This window comes from Phalacrocorax aristotelis, chromosome 3 (genome assembly GCF_949628215.1).
Source record: "Phalacrocorax aristotelis chromosome 3, bGulAri2.1, whole genome shotgun sequence".
Classification (NCBI taxonomy): domain Eukaryota; kingdom Metazoa; phylum Chordata; class Aves; order Suliformes; family Phalacrocoracidae; genus Phalacrocorax; species Phalacrocorax aristotelis.
The window spans coordinates 8,336,587-8,350,397 of NC_134278.1; positions in this window are offsets into that span (position 1 = coordinate 8,336,587).

Consider the following 13,811-nt stretch of genomic DNA (forward strand, 5'->3'; position numbering starts at 1 on the left):
CGGCTGAGAGGGGCCGCCCCAGCTGCCCGTCAGCCGCCCGCAGCCAATGCGGAGCAGGGGCGGGGAGGGGAGGGGGCCGCCATCCCGCCCCCGCCCGCCGCCCGCCGCGGCTGAGGGGCGGTGAGGGCCGCCCGCCGCCGTCCCGCCCCCGGCCGTGCCGGGCTGCCGCTGCCTGGCCCGGGGCAGGGCGGGCTCCAGCGGGGGTCTTCGCCGCCTACCGGGGCGGCGGTGCCCGGCGGACGCGCTCAGCCGGGGGTCTTGCCGCCCTTTCCCCACCCCTCCCGCCCCATCCGGCCGTGCCCGCCGCGGAGCCGAGGCGGCGGGCGGGCTGAGGGTGTGTGGGGAGTTGGGGGTACCGGTACCTGCGGGCGGGCCGGGCAGGCAGGGGAACCGGGCAGCGCGCCCCTAAAACCATCCAGGGGGCGCGAGGGCGAGGGGCAGCGCTTTCCCGGTTACGAACAGCCGTGGAGGGGGGGGGGGGTGTCCGCGGTCGCGCGTTGCAGTTGCACCCCGAAGGGGATGCGTACCCCTCCCCCGGTGGGCAGCAGCCCCAGGGGCTGGGGTACCTGCCGGTGGTGACCCCCCAGCAGCGGCAGCTCTCCAGCAAGGCCGCTTCCAGGTACCTTGAGTGTCACCGTGCATCACAATTTATAACTTCCTGTCCTAATCTGTCTTTTTAAATAAGAAAATCTCTACGTATTGCTCAGGTGCTCCCATGACATGAGATTACAGATCCAAAAGCCTGTGCAAAAGCTACCACTACTTCTGACAAGTATACCCGAAATCGATGAAAAATATTAGTTCCTCATAAAACTTATTGCAGACATGAATCTCTCAGTTTCCACTGACTCTAAAGGAGTTGTTCTGTTCACTGTTTTGTGTGTTCTGGGTTAAAAAAATGAAAATGGAACCTCAGCATCATCAGTTTTCCAGGTGAAAGAGCTGTCTGTGTCCATCTAATTCCAACCTGTGCTTCTCTGACATTGCTTTTTCAGGATTTTTATCTGCTGCAAACCGGATTCCATTCAGGGAAAAAGATCTTCATCTACACGGGGCAGGTGTCAGGATGATGGAACTGGGGAATCACTGTGGTGTTTTGTAACTGTGGTAATGTGGCCCTTGCATCTATGCTCTGAACTACACCGACCACCTCCGCACTGCGTTTCATGCTGTTCTGATCAGACTGTCTTTGCACCCGCATGGTTTACTGTACGTGTGTTTTACTGTGGGTCGGATGCTCTGAAACTACTGGGGCTGGCTGAAGCCCCGCAGAAAGTGAGCGAGTGGGGAAAAAGCATGAGTTCACACGAGTCCAGAAGCAGTAACAAAGACTGGACAAGGATTCCTTTAGCCTCCCTCCCATCCCTGTTAATTCTGCATCTGCATATAGCATATATAAAATAAGCAGGCACTTACTGCAGTTCATCAGAACAGGTCTGTAACCATGCAAATTCTGAAAAGGGATTTTTTTCAGAGCAAATCTCAGAATGTCATTTGCTTTCTGATGAGTAGAAAGATACTAAAAATGCATTTGAGAAATAGGAAAATGCCAAGCAGGAGAGAAGTGGCACAGAAGAACTAAGAAGATATGAACAGTGCTAATTCCAGATGTGCCTCAGAGTCGTTATAGAGCAACAAGGACGGCACCACAAACACCAAGCATGTAAGGGGAGTTATGAAGTGAAATTCTAGATACACAGTGTCCTAGTAGGGCCCTTGACTTACAAGAAAGGGCGGCTTTCATCCAGGCTCCAAGAAAATGTCTATGTCCTCTCAGACAGTCAGAACATCAGAAGGCATAACTCTGGTGAATAAAAGCAATTCATACTTTGCTGGCTTCTCTTCTGCCTTTATAAGTACATGCTTTCTTTCATCAGGGCTATGTATCTCTCCATGATAGTGGAAGAATAGCTGTTCCCAAGTCGCATCTTGTGACAGGAGGAGATTGGACTCAATCACATAATAGACACAGTTCAGAAGGGACCACAGAATATCTGCTCCAAATGTCATCGCAAATAGCAGGCCTTAAACACAGATCCCAGCATCGTTAGGCAGGCTTACAACCATAACAAAAAAGCAAACCCCACCAACAGCAAAATTCGCAAGCCACAGGAGGGGATTAGGAGGGCCCAAGCTGTGGTCTAGGTCTAAATCTACTGCATTTATAACCATCCTGTCCCGTGACCTCTTGCCCTGTGCTGGGTATGCAGACATACAGCGTCTTTTGGACATAAGCTAATTAGGTCCCCTACACTTGTATTCCCAAGCGCATGGTAAGAAAGATGAGACCAAATTCCAAGACAGAAAAAAGGATCTGTAGAGGGTATCTCAAAGTTGTTGGGTGAATATTTTTTTTAAATCTTTGTCACCACAGGTATTGAACAACAAGTAATGTTATTTTTCACCTTATAGTACTCACCAGAACATCGAGGTCCTCAAAGATACTCGTTAACAACTACACAGAATACAAAGGTCTTGGAAGACAGGACTGAAACAAGGAATGTCCCATATCTTCAGGAAAGCCTCTGAAATACAAGGGAAAGTGCTTTAGGTTTGGCAGAGAATTGGAGGAGAGGCAGAGAGGACAAAGGGGCTAAGAGGGAAAGTCCGTGACTGGGGAAATCGCTAAAACCAAATTATTGAAGCACACCAGGAGATTAGTGTTTTAAAGAACGCTCTGAAAGCTATTGCACGACATCCACCTCCTCCCCCTTTGGGATCCAGCGTACCAAGGGTAAAGTCCATTAGTCTCAGCTTTCACGGCTCTGTAGAGCTTACCTTCCCAAACAGTGGTTTACCACAAGATCTTCCCACAGCACGTCTTTCTATCCTGGCAAAAAACCAGCAGCCTGGAAAAGTGGGGGGTTCCCTGAACCTTCCTTCCCAAATGTTATGATGGAACCACATTACTCCAACCTCTAAGATTCCTCAGGGGGCACAAAGAGGACAAGTTGATCACAGTCATTATGAGGTTTTCCAGAAGCCCAAAACCTCAAAGTTTAGCAGCTGAATATCTCATTTTCTTCAGTCAAAACCCCTATAGCCTGCACTGTTTACAAACTACTTATGCATTTCCACTTTTAGGAAGACAAACGGTTTTCAAATTTTTAGGGTGTTTTAGATTAGTTCATAGTTTAGTTCATAGTTCTGATATTGTGAAACCCCATTCTTCACTGTTTTTTAAATCAACAAAGAATCTACAAATCATGTGTAATAGTTTCCATATGCCCACAAAGAACACCCCTGGAAGGCCAAAGCACTAAATTGCCCACAAACAGAAAGCACAAATTCTGCAAACTTATACATTCATGGAGGCTACAGAAGAACTCAGGCAATACACATTTTCCTCCCTAGCATCCATGGAGAAGGACTCAGCATTACTTTGAAACTAAACCACTGTTCTACAAACAAATAATGAAAGCAAACTGAAAATATTTTACAAATCCTGACCTTGCCTTTCACTGAACCAACATGCACCACCAAGTAATTTTAATCCAAAAGTGTATAGGACACGCAAAACTGGCACCACACTGGAAAAAGCCGACCAAAATACACCCCAGCCTGCACAGCTCAGCAGGTCAGGTCACCGCGAATGTTCCTGTCCATCACTAGCCTTGATAAAAAAACCCAGAGAGTGAGGCCGGAATCAGTGCTTTCCATCAAAGCAGGTGCCATGGGCAATTCTGATAGCTTCCAGTGACAGCCATTTGATGAATGGATCAAAACGTACCAAAAATCTCAGCGTGCCTGTCATAGGAACACCGTCTCTCTTCTCACCACTGCTGGTTACCACAGGTCTGCAGCGCAGTCTTCTCCTCCCAACTGATACTTGTTCTAAACACCCCAAAACAGAATAAAGCTTCCTCCTGATGCAATTATTCTGAATCCTCATCTTCCTCTTAGAACTCCTCATCCATGTCTGCATCCATAGTTTTCGCTTGCAGCTGTAGCTATGAGTACAAAACTGCAGCCAGAATTTTTCAGTAGCACTAAAACTGACTTGAAAGCTGCCACCTCTCTCCGGCATTCTCTTCTGCCTCACTGGGCTCTTCCCAACTCAGAAATTCACATATTTGCTATCCCAGCACTCATGCAGGAGTCATTATACAGGTCTTTGTCCTGATCTTCAAGGCCTTTTAACAGGACTAAGGTGAGGTCACCACAGGTATGCACAGGGAAGAGCTCTGGCTCATCAGGATATACACCACCAGCTGCTAGAGCCATGAAATTGGTAGCTTACGCTCAGGAATGGAGGCAAAAACTCCACAGGACCAGGACCTAAGTAATGGAGCTCACTTCCAGGAGAGATTAATGCAGTTCACCACTTGCAAAAAAATGTGGGTTTAAATTCATCTCTTCAGATGGACTCATCCTCTCACAGGCTTCTGTCTCCCCAGCACAAGAAAAGACTTTGACTTACAAGTCCAGTGAAGGACCACCAAAGTGGTTAGTGGCTGGAGAACATGGAGAGGATGAGAGAGCTGGGTTAGTTCAGCCTGCAGAAGACAAAGCTAAGGAAGGATCTCAGTTGCTGTCTTCAACTACCTAATGGGTGGTGGAGAGGATGCTGCCATGCTCGTCTCAGAGGTGCCCAACAAAAGGACAAGGAGCCGTGGACACAAGTCTCAGCAAGGGAAGTTCTGACTAAACATAGGGAAAAAATCTTCAAAAGATACGTTATCAGACAAAACCTTGAGGAACCTGACTGAACTTTGAAGTTAACCCTGTTTCAAACAAGCAGTTGGACCATATGACCTCCAATGATCCCTTCCCCTAAATTGCTTTATAAGTCTGTAATATTTTTCCTACCGAATTAATAAGAGAAGGAAACAAAGAAGCATTAGTGAGGTTAACCACTGTTCTGAAATTGCACAAGGCTAAATCACTTTGGTTCTGTTTGCAATGCACAGTGCTCCAAAGTGGCTAATACATCTACTGGGCACTGCACAACAGTACGTGCAAAAACTAGCTAGCATCTCGGACGCGATATAAATATGAAATTGCAGCATTGCTCCAGGCTAATTAGCACCATGCAGGTTGCTGCACTGATGCTGCTTCACTGCTTACCATTTTGAAGCCAGCTTGCTGAACTGAAGATATGCTCTGGATTGCTCTGTGTCTCAGTGTTTCAGCTGTATAATGAAAAATGATCATTCTGCCTTGTCTATTTGGATTGCAAACAATTCAGGGGCAGAGGTCCTTTTTTATTATAAATAAGTGTAACACCTTGGGGCTGAGAGCCTAAAATCAGGGTCATGCAGTATGGTCTCAAAAATGAAATAAGCAGACAGCGCAAGAGGATTAAATTTTCTCTTCCATCCAATCTTTTATATCAAAAAATGGATTAAAAATTGAAAGTAAGTCTATCTTTCAAATGGAACAAAACAGAACTGGAATCACATCTATGAACGGTAAACTAATTATTCCAGCTCTGTAATTTCCTTGCCATGGAAGTTATGGAAGAAAGTCAGTGACTTTGAGAAATCTTTTTTTTTTTTTTTACAGTGCAACACATTTGCTGCTTTCTCCAGTAAAACTTTTCTCTATAGTTTTGGTATTTATTCTGCTCAGTGAAGAAATGTCACTGGCAAGACATATTGGAAGCAGTTCAAACAACAGGAGAAAACCAAACAAACTGCAAATATTAGCTACAAGCTTCTGATTAGTCTTTCGATGATTTTGGAAAATGTAACTGTGGAAAAGAAATTAACAGGCATTCTCAATCCTCCAGACAAATGAATCAAGGGAGCTGGGTAATGGATTCAGAAGATTAAGGCCATATTTGTTTTCCTTCATTCTGCATGTGCAATTATAACACTATTTAATGAGTTTCTAGAACCTCCCAACCAAAATGACCTGAAGTTACAACTAAAAGATCAACAGGCAGGGAGGCAGATTGTACACATACCAGGACAGCTACAAGTAGGACAGCACAGAAAGATTGTAAAAGGTTGGGGTTGTTTTTGTGTGATACTCCAGGGCAGCTTTAACTCTAGGAAAGTGCCAACAGGTCGACAACAGCCACTAAAAATCTCAGGCTTTTTACATTCATCCCCAGGACAAACACAAACACTAATCTTTCTGGTATTCTGCTCCTCATCAGGGTTGACCCAGCATCTGGCCTTTAGCTCCCTTACAGAAAGGAAAGGCTGAGTCAGCCGTTCTGGCTTTTGCACCTATGGAATCAAGGTGGCTGAATCCTGGAGAACAGGTATTTAGGCTTAAACTGACCCTCAAGTCCTTCCCACTGGTGAAGCAGGACAGTTTTTTACTTTTTTCTTCTAAGGTATGGCCTGACCTGAGACAAAACAGAAGGCCAAAACAGAACCATTTCAGCCTTTCAGTAAAAATGTAGACACCACAGGACCTTCAGTACAATTCTACCTAGTTTAAGGGTTATGAATTAAAATCATAATCCACTACAGCTCAGCCTACACAGAAAGTTTAAAGGTGATCTATTTAAAAAAGCATGTGGGTAGCAGCACGGTGTTGCCACTGTTTAATTATCAGGTTTGTGTTAGAACGCACTCTCAAAAATATTTGTTTATATCGTGCGGGGAGAGGCAGGGAGATCCATCTAACTAGCAAGAACATTGCTGGGGAAGACCAAAGTTTCCAAACACAGCTGGGAGGAAGCTCTCTTCAGACAGTTCTGAAATTCCCCCATAATAATACCTTAAGCAGAACAGTGACAGCAGCAGCAAAACTGTTCATGTAACCTGGCCATCAGAAGTGTTCTCATCATACACACCCCATATATGAAGCAAAATTAGATTCAGAGACTCCATGATCCTTCTCAATCAATATTCTCAACTATGGTTTAACTGCTTGAATAGATACTAGAATCCACATGATTCAGAAGCAGCCAATTTTGATATACTTCATGAAATTTGCCTTCTAGTGCACTTTCTAAAATAGACGTTGCTAAGAGTTTGACTCTGTCTACACTATCAACCAAAGAGTTTCAACACAAGGCTCATACTGTCCTGACTTATACTACAATAATAAACTATTTTCCCAGTGCAGACAGAGTTTAAGTGACCTTTACAAATTATCAAGCTGGGAGAAATATGTAGCTGCTAAAAATATTATCCTTTGTTTTTCTTCAAGTCACTTTCAAATGAGAATGGTCTTTTTATCATTTAGCCATGCAAGAAGTTCCTACATTACCTGATGTGTTTGGTGCAAACGATAAAAATATCACTTCAAAAGTATAAATTTACCTCATCATGTAAAAAAGAAAATACTAATAAGTGACATCTTCAAAAACAAATACATTTAATGCCTGTGAAAGAAAAAGACTGGCATAATTTGGAAGCTGAATGTTGACTTACAGATGGAAAGACCTATTAGATCATTCATTCCCTCTCTTTGCCAAGACAGGAATGTTTCCTAAAGAACATTTCATACTCTTCTGCCTAGTCTAATTTTAATAATGTAAGCAGTGGAGTTTCTGTCACTTCCCTTAAGATTCTATTCCATGCAAACACAGCTCGAGCTCAGGAAATATTCCTTTTTAAGAACACCATCAAAAACTTCTTTATTGCTTTATAAAGTTCGCGCAAGAGACTGGCACATACAGATGGGAGTATTAAGTCACGTAACAGTGGTTAGAGACAGAGGGGGCATTCAGTGGGAGGAATGTGGGATGCTGGAATCGCGTAGCTCTAGAAAGGGCTATCAGTGGGCTGATCATTGATAAATGCACTAGCTATAGCAGACATGCGTGCAGCAACTACACAACCACTCCTTGGCATTCGTCTGTCCATAACCATGTCCTACCTGAGTACTTCAGCTAGGCTCATAAAGCAACAGTCATCTATCTATTTTAGGTACTTTAGGATGGAATGAATTGTGCCCTAAAAGTGTCCATTTCTCACTGCTGACTTTTAAGTGAATTGGTAAGCAGGGTCAGACTTAAGACAACTGTAGTGCATATGTCTAGAGATATGTTACAGAGCTGAGGCTCAACTCAGTTACCCAGTGGGAGCTTGGCTACTGCTTTCATGTAGGCAGCTATATGTATAACCTCAATGCAGGCATAGAATCATACTCCTACAGTTAAATGTGACATGAATCTCATTCTCCGTGACCATGTTTGCATAACCACCCTTTATGTGCTTTCCTTCCTAATTCCTCACCTATTTTGCTTTAGCATTGTGAAAGCCAGAAAAACATTGAGCCCAACAGCCTGGCAGGGAGGAAGAATGAAGTGGCCTTCTGAAAAGGTTTGGTTCTCCTCTCCCCACCCCAATGAACCACAAGAGTCTCACGCTAAACCACCAAAGGGAAGGCTTGGGAGATGAACAAATGGTCCGCCAGCTCAACTCCCTAAACTTGCTGGACTGCTGTATTAGAATTGCATGATATTTGTCTTTCTCTTAGAGAAGAGAACCACAAACATCAAGAGGACTGTTGACAACGGATAGCTCAGGTGGGAACAATATGATGGAGCATCTCTGGTGGCTTCCCTGAGACCCAGGGGGATTTCAGAGAACCAGAGGTCACACGTCAGAGGACTGGCTGCCGTCAGTCATACCCTTGCTACATTTGGAAAGTTGCCGCCGAGCAGCACACCGCTGAGTGTGGAAGTGAGTTCACAAAATCTGTGAACTTCTACAAGAAGTGGCAAACCCTTTGTTTGTACTCCAGAAGTGTCTCCTCCATCATACGTGCCCCCATACTAGATGCCTCTATTGAGCAGATGACAGATCAAGCTAGCCTGTTATGTTTGGCTCGGGCAGTCACTCTAGGAGGGTAAGACCGTGGCACAGTAAGTATAAAAGCAATAGTCTTAGAAAGAAGCTATGACTTTCCTGCCTGAAGTCTCCTTAGTTTGAATATAGCCTGCACAGAAAAGATCAGGGCCTTACCTTTACATAATAATTTTTTTAAAATAAGAAATGTAAAAATTCAATTTTTTAAAATAATAACTAAAACTCATAAGTGTTTTTAAATTAACCAAATTTCTTAACAGTTTTCTGAAATACATTTATGTAAAAAATACGATCTTCCATTAGATCTTTCCCACTTTACGTGACTTAGGCACTAAAACATGCTAGCTAGTGGGTTAAATCCCATTCTGAGAGCAGTAACAGCACACAGACATATCACTGTCAAAAGAATGCTGATTTACATAGTGTAATCAGTAGATCTGCTCTGACAGATTACGTATCTTGTATCTTTATTAACTGTGCATCATTTTTACATTCTGTTCCAGTTAGCTTGTGACAGATAACTATTTTTTAAAATCAGATCTCAAGGCAAAGAAATGTCAAAGTGGAAAAATAAATGCATTACTCAAGCTTCCTGAAAGTATTGAACTAAATGACACATCGACTTAAATTGGTGAAATCATGGTGAGTAGCTTTAAATAGAAATATTTTTAAAGTAAAAATACCACATAGCATTAGACATTTTATAAAGTTGAGTTAAATTAGCATTAGAAAAATTATTACTCTTATGTTTTTATTACATACTGAGCTGGATCTGTCTTCCCCTGAAGTCACCAGGAATATTAACATCAATTTAATTAACTTGAAGCAAGATTTAGCCCAGAAAGAGTTATTTTACCATGAATAAAGAAGAAAATGAAGTCTGATTCTCAGCTTTTCCAGCAAGGCACTGAACTGAGATGCACAGAGATATTTAGATACGTATCTCCCTCTGGATAAGAAATATCCGGGTAAATATATTTAAAGAGCCTGGAACTCATTAGCTCTGATCCATACTGAACTCAAAATTTATTCACCATTTCCCAGGACAGGTGAATACTAAGTATAGTAATGGGAGAAAACAGCAATATAAAATCAGTGTTATAAAAAGGGGTAGCTCAACCTCGGCAGCAACGAGGGCTGGATTGATTTTCCAACATTCATTATGAACAATGGCAACTCAGGGCTACTAACTAAGAGCTATGTGCAGCTTGGCGCGTGGTGTTCGGTTTTGGACTTTGCATGCTACTTCTAACAACCATCTCTTCCAAAGCAAGGGATACTGGCTGGCTGGAATCACTCTGCAGGACAGAGCCAGCCAAGGTGCCACCAGATGAAACACCTTGTTTAAACCACAGATGACGTTCTGGTCTGAGTTATACCGAGTTATATCACTGTGCACAGAGGCACAGTGGTGTTAATAGGATCAGAATCAGTGTAAAGGCTGTGGTTGCTCACTGGAGTGTCTCAGATTACTAGCAGATTACGCTTCGCATTGCTTTCCTGTGTCTCAAAGGAAAACTGCAGTATTGCCAGGACAGTTTTCATTTACTGGCCTTATATTTTGAGTCTTATATAGATCTGTGCATGCCAAGGTGACACGGAAATATTATTTAAATGTTTTACCAGTTTCTGGAAAAAATGCACTACCTGAATTAGGGGGACTTGGTTTTCCCCCTTCTCTATTTTTATCCTGTTTTTAAAAATGAGGCTGTGCCAAACAGGAAGAAGTTCATTGTCTCTTTCATTCACCTTGTGCCTGCATCTGGAATTTGCTTTGATCCCGACTATAACTTGTTTAAATTCTGTAATGGCAAAACTTATGTTTTTTTCCCTTTTTACATTTTACAAGTCTTCCATTATTTACATTATTTAGTTTTTTAAAGGTAATCTTATCTCAGATTTGCTTCCTCATGTGTGGTGTTCATGGAGGTACTAAATGATTCTGTTCACATAGAAGTTTCTTGCCCACATTATTCCCGAAATTATCACTGAAAAACCACAGAATGAACCACAGGAGGAAATTTTCCTTGAGATCCTCAAGTGTTATCCCAATGGAGCCTGAGGTTCAACCTGATTGCTACAGAATAGGCCTTGTGGTGTGTCAAAATTCTGCAAATTTCAAGGAACACTGTGCCTTAGAGAATTACAAAAAAGGCCACAGCAAACTCATGAAAGGTTTTGTGTCTCTCCATGAGTCTGGTTTCTAATGGGCCTCATCTCGCATTCACTGAAGCTGTGTTACAAGCATTCCTTGTAGTCAGAGGTATCTGACTACCTCCTTTGCTTGAAATGAAGTAACTCCTTTTATGCTAAGCACCTTTAGTGATTTGCTTCAGACTTTATAGAAGAATTCTACCATAAGGATGTTATGTGGTTGGATACAGGAGGTGAATAATCTTGGTGAACTGAAGGTACTAGGGTTTGGGGGAAAAAGATCTTAAGACTGGACAAAGCAGAAATCAGCTGTGAATATATCATGCCTCACTACCTCATCACCTCACTACCATGCCAGTGATACTTTGTGGATGTTTCCATTTTTATATCTGAGTATCTTGGAGAATTAACAAGAAAAAAAATGGAAGTACATCTGATGAAGTCCTATCTCCTAACACTTTCAGAGCTAGATGAAAACCTCACCGTGGTTCTGCTACAAACATTTTTAAAGACCTCAGTGTGTTTGTGGGACACCCTTAATTCCAAAATTGAGGATGAGTCTGTTACTGGCAAATCTCACAGATTCAGCATTGTATCGCCCTCTGATAATGGCACAGACGCTGCTGAAGAGCAGATTCATGCTGTGAGAGATGATGAAATTTAAAAAAGCAGCAAAGAAAGTCCGGTCTTCCACTGGAGTAGTCCGTGATCTCAAGATGTCTGCATAGCTGGCAGAACACACATTATCCTTAGCAAAACATCTTCTGAGCATTTCAGTCATGGGGAGGCAGAAATTTCTGCATCCAAAACACATTTTAGGTTGTTAGAATCCAGCTGCAACATAGTTTTGTTATGATATTTAAAGCACCATTCAGAATGTAGACGAGATGGCTGTGCTGAAGAATAGCTTTTTCAGTTTCATTAAAATACATCCAGAAGACAGCAAAGCAGCATTATTTTAAAGCAAAACAAAAATATTTTATAAAGACTTTGCAAATTTGTGAAGCTGCTGGGATTCTGTTCATTACAGTAAATATATGGTAATCTATTCATTGTAACCACTATGGTTAAAAAGCTACCATGACACAATAACCCTGCTACCACTTTGAGGAAGTCCAGAATAGTCAGAGTTCCTAGTGAAACAGGCATGGCAGTGTGGCATCTTAAGCATGGCCTGGGCATTTGTGTCAGCAATGGGTAAGGTAAAATCATTAAAAACCATGGTTTCACTGCAAGCACAGACAGGGATCAAAAATTTAGGAGTCTTGCATAAAAAGGGATCTTCTAACATGAGTATTTAACTTTTTAATTTTCACCTATTCCAGTCATCACTTCTGGCTTGTCCTTCATGAATATAAAAAAGTCTTGATTTTGAATGTAATCTTCATGAAATAATCTGCAAAAGCCAAGTAGCTGCGAATGAGAATATGGTATAATTACTTTACATAAATTTGGAGTTCTTTATTGGTACTCACCATCCTCAGCAATGACACCTGGAAAAAGCATAATAATAACAACAAAAAATCTTACAACAGAACTCCAACTGCCTTCGACAAGAGGTCTGTTTTTCCCAGGTAGTACTATAAAAATATGTCAAGTATAAATCAGCCAAAGATGCAGAATGTGTATGGTTGAATCTTACATCTTTCATCATAGTGATTACATTGATCATTTGTAAACCTCTGCCCAGGTATAATTTATTCACATTATTTTTTCTGTGTAAACAGCAAGAGAAACAAGTTACATCAAAGCAGAAAGGAGATGCTGGCAAAAAAACCCTACAAAAAGACACTGAGGATGGGATTCAGTTACCTGTATGTAAGCTTCTAATGTCATCTTAGACAGTCTAGGAACTATCTAGGGATCATCTCTGTTGCCAGCTGCCACTCCAGAATGGCATTACTCTCCTGTAAGTCCTATGCCATCTCTGCCAGCCCAGTGTGGCTGTCTCAGATATGCTAGGGCATTAAAAATAGTAATGCTTGCTTATATTGAAGTAATCAGTCCCACCCTGACAATATATCTTCAGCATTACACAAGCTCTGTCCAAGCTAATCCCAGAAAAGGATGCACTGAGGAGGGAAGAACGGAGACACCCAAGGTAGTCCAGCTGAACCAGCTTTGGTCCTGAAACAATACAGCCGAAACAAACTGGTGTATCCTCACACGGCCCCACTGTGTTACGTTAGTTTATTGGTTGGGTCTTTGTCAACCCAAGGATCTTTGCATGATGTTATGTATTGTAGAAACCACAGACTTAAGGGAAACAGGAAAATTTTGTCTTCCTCTTTGCATTTTGGCTATATGATGAGGAAACGTTCCTCAGATACAGGTGTCTGGGGAGACCAAGAAAGAAATCAATATATATCGAGTTAGGAAATCTGTCCCAGTAAACTGAATACTCATCATCTGTCTTTGCTTCTAGACTATTTTGCTTTATTTTTTTAAATCTCACCTTCCTTCATTCTCTTGTAACTACTAACAGAACAGAGCATGATTTCCCTTTTCTATTTTCCTTTCATAGCCACTTAGGATCTTGTATCTTTGAAAGTTGCTGTCCATCAGAGATTGCAATCTGCCTTGTATAGTTCTCAGGCATGTTTAAATCTTCTTTTATCCTTCAAAAACTGGCTGAAAGAAGTGGCAGGCCATTATTTCAGGCTGTAGCTTAATACTTAGGCTTAACAGTGTATGATCTCTCTCCAGCCTTCACCAAAGACCTTCATTCACTGAAGGTCAAGGTATTAGAGCGTTATTTTTAAATATACTCCCAGCAGTGAAGAGTTAAAAATAGACTTCTACGAAAACGTACAGTAATTGGTTAAACCTTGATAGGCATCACATGAGGATGAAAACTCCTCCCAGGAAAAGACATCGCAAAAGCAGCTTTGACATGGATTTATACTTAGAAGAGCAGCTGCAGGCTTACTGGGAAGGAGT